Raw genomic sequence first — 12,040 nt, 5'->3', positions numbered from 1 at the left:
AACCAACCAAGAGCCATGCTTCAATGCTTACGCTTTCCATCTTCTTCATCTTCATTACTATGCTATTATGCTATGCTAAGCAAGAAGAGTGATGATAAGTGAGGAAATATTTCTTTCTCCTATGGAATGTTTCTTCTTCCTCTTCCCTACCCTCATTCCTCGCTAGCTCTCTCCACCTTTGAAGGTGTTTGAGGCCTTGGGACTGAGGCTTCGGATAGTTAATACTTTTTGCAAAGTTTATGTTAAGCTCATGATGCATGAATCTTTCCATCTTCATAGCATCACCAAGGTCACAAGAAACACAAAGATTGTATTGTAACAAAGTCTCTCTTGATAGGAGAATCTATAATACAAACGTCTTTTGGACGGGGACCAGCTCCAAAGTAAATCCGATCCTCATCTTTCAACCATTAATATGCCATTTACATTACATTGGTATCAGAGCATTTGGTTTCTCTTTTCTTGCTTAAGCAGAGAGGTCCTTAAGTAGCCTATTAATGGTTGATTTTGTTAATTATATTAGTGTAAGTGGGACTGGGATCTATTATCGCTTTTGTTGAGCCCACTATGTGAGATATGGTGCACACCTTGGGAGCTTTCTTCTTAATAATGGGGTCTTTTTAGACTTTCCTACGGCTTTACCATTATTGAGCCATAAGAAGTCCAAAAGGAGCTATCCCTCGGCAATTCTGCTATGTTAGACCCACCCCACTACTCTCTATAATTAACCAATTCAAGCCGTGGGTGTAGATACTTAAGTGCTTATTTTCAATGGCTAAGAGGAGTAGCAACTAAGGTTTTGAGTTGCCAAAGAATACAATAAGTAAACACATAAGTATAATTAGCATGGCTGACAATAACCAAGAGAGTAGAATGAACATTGAAAACTTTGATTTTGCACATGAAGGTGCTAATGATGATGGCCCCATGTTTATCAATTATCTTGTTAGTAGTTTGCATCAAGCTATGGGCAACCCTACTTTGTAAGCCGAAGTTACTCAACAACTTTGTGCTTATGGGATTTTCCTTCCTCTCCAAGAGGAGAGAGAGCTTAGGCGGCCTCTTGATGAGATTCCCAAAAGAAGACTCTCTCCCATACGAGAGGAGGAATCCAAAGAACAAGAAAGTAATGAATCCCTAAGTTCCTCTGAAGATGTGGCTCCACGAAGACGGCGGTCTAGACGATCGCCAACTCCTCCCATGAGGAAACGGTTGAAACATAGTCCTTCTCCTCGTCACTCCGAAAGGGAAGAGAGGAAACAAAGAAAGAAAAGGTCAAGAAAGAGGTCACCCTCTTCTCCTTCTTCTTCACCTTCCTCCTCTCCTGATGAAATCTATGGCTATTCTCCTAGAATACAAGAGGGGAGGATATTGCAAATCATACTCTGCATGGTGAAGATCACAAAATCTCAAGAAGTTCAAAGAGGGAGGAAAGAGTATCTCTTTTTTCACCTATGAAGGCACCTTTGGTGCCACCGACAAAGTATTGGCCTTCATCCAACAATTTGATGCAGCCTTTGGAGACGAGGGATTCACGGAGTCCTCCAAGCTACGCCATGTAGCTATGCACTTCCAAAAATCACCTCGTCAATGGTGGGCTAGCCTTTGTGGCAACGGTGAAGCCCCAAAGACATGGAAAACTCTACGAGTTTCCATCATGAAGAAATTTCTTGCAAGAGATGCAAAGGACAAAGTACTTACCAAATGGCGCAGTTTGAAGCTTCTCTCAAATGAGTCTATTTACAAATATGTGGACAAGTTTTGGGATTTACATCTCAAGGCTACTGTCTTCCAAAAGATAGACTTCACCGAGAAAAAGCAACAATTTTGTGCAGGATTACTTGAAGAAATGACCGAGTATGTCAACTCCCAATGGCCTGGTTCTATAACCGAAGTAATCCACCACATCATGGTTGCTTCCCGCATCAATTTCCAACAAGGGGCTAGACGAAATGTCAAACCCATGAAACACAAAGACAAAAATTATGCAAAGGGGAAAACCAATGCCCAAAATTCTTCCCAAGGCACTTCCTACAACAACAAAAACCATAGGTCCAAGGAGAAGGGAGTTTACAAAGGTAAAACAAACTCTCTCATGAAGAGCTTAAAGATTTTCGCAACGACCATAAGTGTTTCAAGGACATGGCTATCGTTCTTGCCCCAAGAAAAATGCTCGCAATGAGACTCCTAGGGCTTCCACCATTGAAGCTCCAAAAGAGGATGCTCATTGCAAACTCTCCTATGCTTGGGGAAAGGTAAGGGAACATGATGCCTTCATCTTGTTTGATTCTTGCTCTACTCACAACTTCATAACAATGGATTTGGCCACCAAGTTGAGCATTCAAGCTTTTGAGATGGGAGATATTGTAGCTGCTGACACAGCTTTCAAAGGACAACAAGCCTCCGTTACTCCCTTGATTGGAAAGTTGAGGCGTCATGTCCAAAGCTATGTTGACAAAGAAGACTTTTTTATCTCTCCTCTCCAACATGAGGATGCTATCCTAGGGGCGCCATGGTTTGATCACATGACTATCAACATGAAGTTCCCTGAGAGGAGAATCTTCTCAATCTACAGGGAAAAGAACATGTATACAGATGCTAATGAGTCTGGTTGTACTATACCACTTGTAAATTCACTAGCTTTTGATATATCAATGCAAAGCTCGATTTTTGCGTACATGATTTTTTTCAAAGAATCCACTAATGACGCTAATGGTTTGTCCAATGAAAATGGTAAAAATCAAGAAGAGTTAGACTTGTCTAACTTTTTAAAAGGATTCCAAGATGTATTCATCGATGATATCCCTATGGACTTACCTCCAAAATGAGGGGATGATGACCATCGATTTGAGCTCCTATCAGGAAGCTCACCGCCTAACAAGCCTCTTTATCAAGTTTCCCAAGCTCAACAAGAAGAGATTGTGAGGCAAGTACAAGAATTGGTAGACAAAGGGATGGTGAGGCCTAGCTCATCTCCCTTTTTTTCTCTAGTCCTTTTAGTGCAAAACAAAGCTGGAACGTACCGCAAGTGTGTACAACGTTTAGTTTTTATGAATATCTAGTCATTCCTTTTGGCTTGACCAATGCACCTACCACATTCAATCGTTTGATGGAGAAAATATTTAGACCCCACCGCAAATTCACTAGAGTGTTCTTTGATGATATCATCATCTACTCCAAGTCCTTGGAGGAACACAAGCAACATCTCCAAGTGATTTTTCAAGCATTGAGGGAGAACAAGCTTTTTCTCAACCAAAAGAAAAGCGAATTTTTCCTTCAAGAGATTAAATACTTAGGGCATATTATCTCTCAAGATGGTATCCGTGTGGATCAATCGAATAAGAGGTAATAAAAGCATGGCCTAATCCAAGGAATCTACATGAGCTAAGAAGCTTTACTGGTATGTGTGCATACTATAGACGCTTCATAGCAAAAAAAAAACAAATAGCAGGACCATTACTTGATTTAACAAAGAAGAACGTTAAGTATTCATGGATTGCTAAGGAGAAAAAAGCTTTTGACAAGCTCAAAGAGAAGCTTACCTCTCAGCCAGTCCTCATGCGTTCGGATCTCTCAAAGCCATTTGAGGTCCAATGTGATGCTCGTGGTGATTGCCTTGGAGCAGTCTTGCTTCAAGAAGGCTATGCCATAGCATATGAGAGCCGAAGGCTCAATACGGATGAACAAGTCTTAGGTATTTATGAGAAAGAGCTTTTAGCTGTTCTACATGTCCTAGACACATGAAAGCACTATTTATTGGGGACTCCAGTACTTCATGATGCAAACAAAGATTTCTGACAAACAAATGAGGTGGGCAAATTTTCTTTTCGAAATTAATTTTTATATTGCTCACATTGCTGGTAAGCACGATCAAGTGGCTGATGCACTATCACAACGACCAAAAGTTAATGACGTGTCTATAGCAACTGACAATGATCTATCTTCTATGATAGATGAGTATGCTATTGACCCTGACTTTAAAGACATAATGTCAGCCCTTGCTTTGGGAAAGAAAGAGGAACCATTCACCTTGCAGGATGGTTATCTTCTCCATGGCAATAGGCTATGTGTTACCCACTCTCTTCGTGAGAAAGTCATGTATGAATCCCATGCTCCTCCCTATGTGGGGCATAAAGGCATTCAATCTACTCTTCGAGGAGTAGAGACATATTTCTATTGGCCTACCATGAAAGTGGACATACAAGAGTATGTTTCAAAATGTGTGGTATGCCAAAAGACTAAATATGATAGAGGGAAGAAACCTGGATTACTCCAGCCATTTCCCATCCCTAATTCACCATGGGAGAGTATATCCATGGATTTTATCTTTTGATTACCCAAGTCTATCCATGGGAATATGGACAATAGTCGATAGGTTTAGCAAGCAAGCACACTTTATTCCTGTCAAAAAGACTATTAAGACACACCAAATGGCAACCATCTTCATATCTCAGATTTTCAAACACCATGGTTACCAATATTCATCGTGTCAGATAGAGATCCTAGAATGACTAGTAATTTTTGGAAAGGTCTCTTTGAAAATATAGGTATAAGATTGAATTTCTCTTCAGTCTACCACCCACAAACAGATGGCCAAAGTGAGATAGCCAATCTTACGATACTCGATATACTAAAGAATTATGTTACAGAAGTAGATCAACGATCACAATGGGAGAAGAACTTACCCCTTGTAGAGTATGCATACAATACTACTACTGGAAAAGCACCTTTTGAGATCATAGAGGGAAGACCTAAAAGTCCCTTGCTACTTAAAATACATGGGAAGATCTTCGTTGTTGATGAGTATAGTTGTGACCTACAAGAATCTTTTCAAAAGGTTAAGAAGGCTATATCCATCTCTCAACAAAGGCAAAAAATTACTGCTGACAAGCACAGAAGGGCATTAACATTCAAAGAAAATGATTGAGTCTTACTTAACTTTTCCAAGGCTCGATTGAGGCAAACGATGGGCAAAAATCCTAGGGGCCATCAAAAGAATTATGCTAAATTAGCAAAAAGATACTATGGTCCTTTTCAAATCTTGAAGCCAATCAATGACATGGCTTATCAACTCAACTTGCCCAACCATTGGCTCATACACAATGCTTTTCATGTGAGCCTACTTAAGCCCTACAGAGGAGAGCCACCAATAGAACCAATTATTGAAGACCCTCTAGAAATCAAAGACCAAGAAGAGGTGCTACAACCCGAAGCTATCCTTCGGCATGAAGGCACGAGGTACTACGGCATGGTAAGATTATCCGACGGTATCTTATTAAGTTAAAAAATTATCCATTTGAAGATGCTAGATGGATGCAAGGAATACAACTTAAGATAGTATAAACCTTGTGAATGCTTACAATGTTGCATTAGAGTAAGCAAATGTAAATGCTTTCTTAATGAACATTGTTTTTGTCTTATAAGACTAATCCTCTTTTGTGCACAAATTTAAATAGTATGTATGCTTAGAATCGTGTTTATGATGACGACACTTTGGGAGTATGATATGGACTAAAGAGCAGACATGCTTGCGATAGCTACATCTCCCAAGCACCAAATGTACTAGTAATCCATTCTAGAATGATGTCGCAGGGTAAAAAGGGATCCTCTATCCGCTAAGAAACGTAGACTTATGATTAAGACTTTATCTCTTCTACCTCATAGTCAAGGACGACTACGATTTCAAGACAAAGGTAATGTCATAAAATCTAATATTTAACCAACCCAAATGATTTTCTCATATTAAACTGATCATTTAATGTGGGAGAATAAACAGGAACAAGGATTAGAATATAGACATGTGTTTATGGATCTGTCTCAACACGGGGCCAAGGGTAAAAGGGGTCCAAATGAGAGATGGTATGTTAAAGAACAATGCTACCTAATGGAGCTTGAAGACCGTACGGTTAGCTTCATTAAAGACCTCCAAAAGTTAGTGTTCAGAATTCCTTTGACATTAGGCAAGTTAGAGCTAACCTTGAGGTGGGAATCCTACCCAAGCATGAGGTGCTTGTTGGCTTGCTAAGTGTTAGTGGAAACTGTAGCCAAAAGCTTGAGGTGTTTATCACGTGCTTAAATGACTAAAGTTCTTGAAGTATTCAATTCAATGACTCTCAAGAGACATGAACGTGCCATGCTTGACTGACTAAGTCTTTGAAGTATTCAATTCAACCAAATGACTTAATAAGCATAAAAGACACATGTTCAAGTGATCTTTCACATGTGGCCCTTATGATGTGTTTGAATGCTATTGGATAGGTTTTAAAGGGGTCCAATGAGAATTTAGATACATAAGAATAAATAATTAATCTCTTTCTCTCAAAGAGGAAAAAGAGGACACATGTTCAAATGAAATAATAAAATAATACGAGAGAGAGAGAGAGAGAGAGAGAGAGAGAGAGAGAGAGAGAGATGTGGGGACCAAGCATGAGAGGGGGGGTATACTCTCCCCCCCCCCCACACACACACACACATATTCTCTCAATGTATGGAGTGAAAAATGCAAGAGCTCCATCTCCTTCTCCAAGTTTGTTGAGAAGTGGAGAGACTACACCAACACTCTTGGCTATGGAATGCAAATCCAACCAAGAGCCATGATTCAATGCTTAAGCTTGCCATCTTCTTCATCTTCATTACTATGCTATTATGCTATGCTAAGCAAGAAGAGTGATGATAAGTGAGGAACTATTTCTTTCTCCTATGGAATGTTTCTTCTTCCTCTTCCCTACCCTCGTTCCCCGCTAGCTCTCTCCACCTTTGAAGGTGTTTGAGGCCTTGGGACTGAGGCTTCGGATAGTTAATACTTTTTGCAAAGTTTATGTTAAGCTCATGATGCATGCATCTTTCAATCTTCATAGCATCACCAAGGTCACAAGGAACACAAAGATTCTAGTGTAACAAAGTCTCTCTTGATGGGAGAATCTATAATACAAACGCCTTTTGGAGGGGGGACCGGCTCCAAGTAAAAATCCGATCCTCATCTATTGTCATGTTCTCTAATACTCTCTCTCTTGCAAAAGTATTGTTCATGCCAAGTTAATTAAGTACTATGTTTATGTTGCTACCATTAATTAAGTTCACCCTCCAAGTTCTCAAAGTCATCTCACAAAAATGCTCACTCTAATTCTCTTAATTCTGCTATTCTCAAAGTTCATAGGCCATTTACATTACATTGGTTCTTCTCCTTCTTCCCACAAATAGGAGAGAGATTTTGATGGAGATTCTTATGCTTGCATCCCTTCGTATAATACGTACGTAGAGTTCCACTGTATTCTATGCATACATCAACAACTAAAATTTAGTAGTAATGTTGTTTATATGCAACTCTGAAAGCTCAAAGTGTGCCCCCAAGGAAAAACAGAGTGGCCCCTCTTTGCCCAAATCAAAAGTAGGTCTACAATTATGGAAAAAGTTATAGACTTTGCTAAAAACAAGGTTTCTCTTTTAAAACTCAACTTTGGCCACACCATTCAACTTTTCTTGCAGTAACCCACTTAGTAAGATCAGATATAAGCAACTAATGTGATCATAAGTGAATTAATTGTATTGTGATGCTCCGACATGATCGCAACACTCATCGTATTGTCTCAATGTATTTACAATGCTGCTTTTTATAAAAGTAATCCCCGTAAAAATCCAATTCCTCCATCGTAGGTCCATTTTGCACTTATAGGGTGACTTCAAATAATATTTTTTGGTTTACAAAATATTAAAAACCACATTGCTTTTTAAGAACATCAAAAAGTTTTTAAAAAAACATGAAAGACAAAAAAAATATTTTTAAAAAAAAAATTGAACCATGGCTTCACCTGGTTAACATGAACTAGGAAACAAACTTGCTTTTCACTGAAAAGTATGAAAAGCACTTAAAAAGTAAATTTTCACAAGATTGAACCTTAGCTTCTATGGATCTAATACATTGAGGATCGGCTCTGATTTTCACAAAAAAAAACACATAATATAGCACAAAAAGAAAAAAAAACTTGACCAAGTGTTCGTTTGACATAACAAAACATGAAAAAAAAATTGTTTTCCACTTCAAAACATTAGAGTGCTGTATGATAAACATTTTAAACCAAAATTAAAGTAATGTACATTGGGAATCTAATTTTCTCATTTTTTAAAAGAGATCCAAAAATTGAGGATTTTACATCCTTCCACAATTAAAAAATTTGAGGTGTCCTCAACTCGACATGAAGTTTGGATGATCATGACTCAAAACATCATGATGTTGTCAAATTACAACTTCCTTAGGGTAAGTTGACTATTTAACGAGATGTTCAATAATGGTCCGGTTATGGAGAGGTTTGGTTTTACTCTGACAAATGGTATGAGGGTGTACTTCAAAAGTAACATCGATAGAAGTAGACAAAAGAGAATCGACAAGCTTTTCAAAATATTTGGATTTTTTTGCATTACATAAAATGGTTGATAACATTCTACACTTACACATTTTGAGGAGGACCATTTGGGATACCAAGTTGTTAATCTATGAAGGGGAAATTTTTCGATTTTAGTTGGCTTTTACATGCATTTGGATGGCTCATTGGGGTCATAAAAGAACTTGAACAAATGATCCCACTCCTCTTCACCTTTAGCACATGCTTGGTCTATTAAATACTTAGGGAACAATTTCTAAAAGGATCAAAATATAAAATGGCACATGTCATGTTCTGATCAAGGACTTCATTTGCTCATGGTCCCACTAGCCGAAAGTATATAGCGTGACTTCCACATTAAATTCATCGAGTGGCAAAGGCAATGTGTCTTGTAAGAGACTTTCTTGACCACATTTGTCTACTTTATTAAACAAATTTATTCTTAAGCTAGGGCTAGATTTGATTTGATTTGATTAGTATGATAGACAACCAAGGTCCCCAAGTTGATTCATATGATAGACAACCAAGGTACTCCAAGAGTTGCAAACATGTCTTCTTTATACCAAATTAGTACGATAGACAAGCATTGATTGATATGGAGCAAATTTGAGATTCTTAGATATGCTTTATGTATGTTGCCCATTAACGAGAACTAGTTTCTAATCACAAAAAGGTAAAACTTGTAAACGTGATAGATGGACACCAAGAAGTCGTATGTCATGTATGGGTGGATAACCCTGTAAATAACATGCACAAGGTTACCAAGTGGTGATTATCAATTGGGAAGATGATTTGATGTGTAACTATCTCAAAAGCATTAATGCTCAAGACATCCTTTTATATGTAAAGAGTAGTCCTATATTGTTCCTTGAAAGTTTAAGAGGGACATTTTGCATTCACTTTACTTGATAAAGCAAAAGGAGGGCACTACAATTTCAATTGCAACATAAATGGCGTTGTGAACTTTTCTCTCAAGCAAACGAGTAAAGAAATCCACTCTTCTTTGTAGAAGTACTAGGGATCTTGCCAATGATTAGTGAGTGCTAAAGGGATTGAATTTGACATTGCTCATATATGTAGTTAAGGTTTTCTTTCCGTTTTGCAAAAGTTCTTTATCAGCACTAGTGCCCATAAAGACAAAGGCTTTGTCTACACCCTTGGATTAACAACTATTGAGTCACATACACTCAAAGATTCTTCCATACACTAAAGAGAAAATATTTTCTTGGCATTGATTTTTGAGGTCAAACCGATGAGAAAGTGGCTCACAATCTGTAAAGAAACGAAGATATTTGGCATTTTCTACGATAATATTGAGACAGTGTAGTAAACTTAGCCCTTTCTAGAGGTTCAAAAAGATATGGAAGTAAACTTAAAACAAGTGTCTTTGTGCCATGACTTTGGTTGATAAAGTTGATTAATAACATTGGCATACATTAATCAACATTCTTCGTCGTACGATAATGCTTAAGAAACCACATAAAAGTTTAGAAAATTAAAGATATTTTTAAACAGTTATCTTCAAAGCACTATCCAAATTTAGGTGTTATTCCACCACCCTACCCCAACTATTTGAAAAAAATCAGTTGAAGAGGGCAAGATAAGCATGGTTATAAGGGTGACTCCATGTTTAGTTGTCAATTGTCCATGGCTTATGAGGGCATAGTTGTGATGTGATTCATTTTGTTATAAATAAATTAACTCAGAATATGTGAGTATTGCATAGGAAAAAAAGATATGTATGGAAGCTTACACACTTGAGCATGAATACTTTACTGCCATGCTATTTATGCATTGCTTGTGATGAAGCTAGTTATTTTAATTCATTGATGAAACATAGCTTGTAAAAATATTGGAAGGTAATTAGGAAATTGAAGTTTAATGGTTCAACCTATCCAAAAAAAAGACCAAAATTACATCTCTCTCTAGCATAGCATATTTTCTAGTAGGTCAACACTAATCACCATCATATTCTCCTTCTCATGCCCAAGATCAAAGAAGCTCCAAATGCAAGGGATGTTGCTACTATGATGCCATGGGTACAACCAATAAAACTAACATATGTTTGGAAACAATGATGCACAAACTACACAATGTAGAAGCGATCAATCAATGATGTAAAAATGGTGCTCGCAATGTGTACCATGATCGCCACCACAAGAATGTTAAGGAAAGTCAGACTCCATTAAACACCACACATGAGCTACGGCCTCCAAAATGTACCACCTCTAAGCCTTGTATATGTTTATTAGTCATACTATTTCCATGTAACTATCTTGTCCTCGTCACCATCAGTTGACACATCTGTAAGTTACCATGGTCGCCATCAACAAAATTACCATTTTGCATAATTTCTTAGCAATTTGATCAAAATAAAATGTTCTGTATAGAGTCATTCTCTGCAAGCCCTTTACCATTGTGGGCATCTTTACTGAAAAGTTTGCCTTGAGTTCACCTAAAAAGGTAAACTCTAAAACCCCAAAAACAAAAAGAAAATCTTTTTGTTCATTGAGCTATTAACTAGAAATAAAGTTTATTTTAGCAATAAAAAAAAGTTCAAACTTAAATTAGTAGTTACTTCTTTGTGTAGAGTTGTACTCACATTTAACAGTAATTTAGGTAGACTTAGATTGTGGTTGTTTTCCAAGTGTAGAGCAGTGCTAACACTAGACGTGATTTAGCTAGGTATAATAGTAAACACTTGCCTTATATAGAGTTTAACTCACATTTGGAAGTGGTTTAACTAGGGTAAATAGAAATTACATGTCACGTGTAGAGCTTGACTCACATTGGAGGTGATTTAGGTAGGTAAAATAGTGATCGATTGACTTGTGTAGAGTGCGACTCACATTTGGAAGTGATTTAGGTAGGATAAATAGAAATTACATATGTATAATATAGAAATATGCATTTATTTTCCTTCTATACATACAAATAAGTATACATGTATAAATGAAACTTAGACTAGAAGTGCACTCTACACTTTGAACTACTACCCTCCATAGCTTTTACTGGCACTGCTTGTGCTCCAATTGTTGATTGAACCTATTGCTCCATGTGCACATATATGTCTCAGGCCGAGCCTATTTCTTGTGTACCTTATTAGTTTTTGAATAGCTTTCTTGGATACTTGTTAGAACACCATCAACAAATACCTACTTTGGTTGCCACTTGTGGAAAATATGATGTGTCGAATGCACTTGAGGTTGCTTTGGTTTTCCTATCTTGCCTACATTTTGAGTGTCTTTGACCATCTCAATGACTTTCTCCTACATTGTTCAATGTAGCCACTTGGCTATAGCTGAATACTAGCCTTCCTAACCTTGGGTAGAACTAGTCCACCTTCGAAAACTGCTCTGCTTCAAGTTAATGCTAAAACCGATAAAAGAGGTCCAAGATCATCTAATTCCACAATGAAAACTGCGTATACCCCTACCAAGGGATTGTTTGTAATCAAGGGTGTTTGTTGCACTGTTTGGGCAATTGCAACCTACTTGTTGCTTTGTGCTCTCATGGCAATGGACACTCATTGATTACGTGATTAGGATCATTGCAATAATACCAACCTTGGTTTTTCATACTACCGCCATTCTTGTTGCCTTGACCTCAATCAAAGCCTCTCTCCAAACCCCCTACCATACCTCCACTAGCTCAGCATGTGT

The sequence above is a fragment of the Adiantum capillus-veneris genome, chromosome 9, assembly GCF_014529385.1.
Source record: "Adiantum capillus-veneris isolate H3 chromosome 9, ASM1452938v2, whole genome shotgun sequence".
NCBI lineage: Eukaryota > Viridiplantae > Streptophyta > Polypodiopsida > Polypodiales > Pteridaceae > Adiantum > Adiantum capillus-veneris.
The sequence above is the reverse complement of the archived record's forward strand: the minus strand, read 5'-3'. Positions refer to the sequence as shown.